The sequence below is a fragment of the Corylus avellana genome, chromosome ca11 (assembly GCF_901000735.1).
Source record: "Corylus avellana chromosome ca11, CavTom2PMs-1.0".
Taxonomy (NCBI): domain Eukaryota; kingdom Viridiplantae; phylum Streptophyta; class Magnoliopsida; order Fagales; family Betulaceae; genus Corylus; species Corylus avellana.
The window spans coordinates 1,775,987-1,779,022 of NC_081551.1; positions in this window are offsets into that span (position 1 = coordinate 1,775,987).

Here is a 3,036-nt window from a genome sequence, read left to right on the forward strand (position 1 = left end):
TTTTAATATGGCATTTTCCGCTCTAATATCGTAAGCTAATAGAAGTAGCGCAACAAGGATAAATGCAAATTGAAAAATGCTAGGGCTACTAAATTTTTTACCAAGATAGGCTTACCAAACTAATGTGTAGCTGATTCATTGGTATCTATTACATTTCTCTTAATTAATTGTTTTACTCATCTTCAATGAATGCGCTACACATTAATTAGTTTGCTAAGCCTCTTTTGGTAAACAATTTAGTATCCTTAGCATTTCTCATGCAAAATTTTTTTTTTTTTTTTTTTTTTGAAATGTTTCCTCATGCAAATTACTGCATTTATTTTGGTGGGCGTTGATGCATTGCTATGATTGTTCTTATTTTCTGATTCAGAGTGTTTGCTGTTTTAAAGGCCGTGAGGTCACCAGAACCCGAATGGTTATTATTCAGTATTTTCCCTGTTGATCTTCTATATTCTTGTTGCATTATGTGGCAATACAGTTACTATGAATCATGAAGATATTTTGAACTTCAATTTGTTCATTGTTCTCTCCTAATATAGGATAAATTCACACGATGGCTACCCACTCTTCCTCAGCCCCAGCAAAGCCAAGCATGCATTGGACGCCAGAACTTCATGAAGCCTTTGTGGAGGCTGTCAATCAACTTGGAGGTAATGAAAGTGCGTAACTCTCATGCTCTCACTACAGTCTTATTGTAAAATTATGTAACTTTTAGTCTTTTGCTTCAATTGATTTATTATTTTCATTTTACAGGAGCTACTCCAAAGGGTGTGCTGAAGCTCATTAAAGTTGAAGGGTTAACAATCTATGATGTGAAAAGCCATTTGCAGGTATTTATGCCTTACTTCTTTTACCGTGAGATTAGTTTCCTGCTAAAATAATGCGTGAGTATGTTTTTTCGTGTGTTTACTTTTAACTGGAGATCTTGCTCCATTAATTGGAGAAATATAGGACAGCTAGATACAGACCAGAGTCAGCAGAAGGTATATATCAATTATCAAGTACCCTATGTGTGTTTAGCATGCGTGCGTGCGTGCGTGTATGAGTATATGTGTTTGTTCCTTTATTTGTTATTGTTGTGCTGCTTTCATTTGACCTCAATGTATCAGTTCCTTTATGTCTGAATGTTTTCCTCTGCTGGGAAGAATGGGGGGGTGGGGTGTTATACCTTTCTGTTCAAATGTTTTCCTTTGCTGGGAAGAACAGGGGTGGGATGTTTAAGTATGCATTTAGCCCCTATTTATTTATGTTGGCATGGAAATTTTTAAGTCTCGAAAAGGAGGACAGGTTTTGGGTAAATGCATATTATAATGTCTGTGTTATGTTGTAGAAGCTTTTGCATGATGTGAAAGTAAAGAGAGACAAACAAATAGTGTTTGACAAAACTTTCTGTCCCAAATATAAAATGAGACTCACTTGCTATCGTCTGGAGGATTATGGAACTTGTTATTAGCAGGGTGTTCTGTGCTTTATTGCTGGAGATAATTTGTGCTTATGAAACGTCCCTAAAATTTTATGTTCTTCTCTAAGTAGTTTGTTATGATGAAATACCATCAAATGATCATTTCTTCACTAATTTCTTGACTCAACTCAACTTAAATAAGCCATAATCCGAAGTGGATTGGGTCTTCTTCTTCTTTGATTTCCTTCTCACATATTTAAAAGAATCTCACTCCACCTATTTGGTGTGACTAACACAGATCGGCTTCAGTCATTGAAGGCACTGCCTTTGATTAAAGCATGCAGCTATAAAAGTTCTCTTACTAATCTTTTTTGGCTTAGTTGTTTGCTTTAGTTTATGCTAGTTCGTTACTGATTTTTTTGTGGTTGGCACAGAGATGTTGACTTGTTTTACTATTTACAGATTACTTCTAAAAAATTTACAGTAATGAGTTGTTAAATTCTATTTACTGGATCCTCTGAGAAAACAGTGACTCCAATAGAAGAAATTTTATCTCCTGACTTGAAAACTAAGTCAACTGTTTGTGAATACCTGGAGGAATTTCTGTTGTATCATCTGGTGCACTACATTTACTCTTTGGCTTGCAGGATAGCATAATCTTGTATTGTATGAGAAATTTAATGCAACATGTAATGCACAACATGGTTTATTATATATCGCTCACTAAACATGGGTTTTATGAGATTATCTCACTAAACAATTTAATCCGAATCTCAGTGTAATACGATTGAAGCAAGGGTTTTATAAGATTATCTCTTTACAAAATATAATCGAGTTTGATAAAGCTTGCTAGTTTAATTGAAGTGTCTGCAAAGAAAGGCACTCAAGATCTCAATCTTCAGAACAAGTTGATGGATCAAATTGAATGGCTGCCTGACACAATAAGAGGCCCTGCTTATTTTGGGAGAAATTGACTATCATAACTCAGAATGCAACCATATATTGAGAGAATTCTGTGTGGGTTTAATGAGAAGCAAAGTGCAACTGTTTGGAGGAAACAGAGGCCTTCATTTATTCCTCTTCATGACAGTTGAGTTCAACCAACTAAAACCAATAAAAAAGAATATTTAAATAAAGTAGCGACATATTTAGAGAATTTGATGTTTGGTACTTTAGGAAAGTGGCAAGCTAAAAAAAAAATGAATTTTCTGACTAAAATTTAGCTAGATTTTAACTAGTTCTTTGCTATGTAATATATCTTCATCTAAAAAGAAAAAAGGGAAGAAAAAAAATAAGAAAGTTTGTATTTAGATTAGACCCAACAGATTGTCCACTCTAGTGGGAGTTGTCTAATCTTATCAAATAGAAAGTTGGAGATACCATCCATACAATTTGGAAAGACATTTATTCTAACCAATTGTCTATCTAGGTCAAAGTGTCTGGTTTTATGATATAGAAAGTCTGTTTCTACATGTACAGTTCAGATATCAGAAAATGTTCTTGTTAGGATAATCCTTTCAAGTTATTCAGGACTTTGGTCTGTGTTCTGTGCCACACACTGTTAGGAAATTAATCCTATTACCCAAGGCCCATGAGATGCGAAAAATAAGAAAAATACAGAATAACAAAGATTA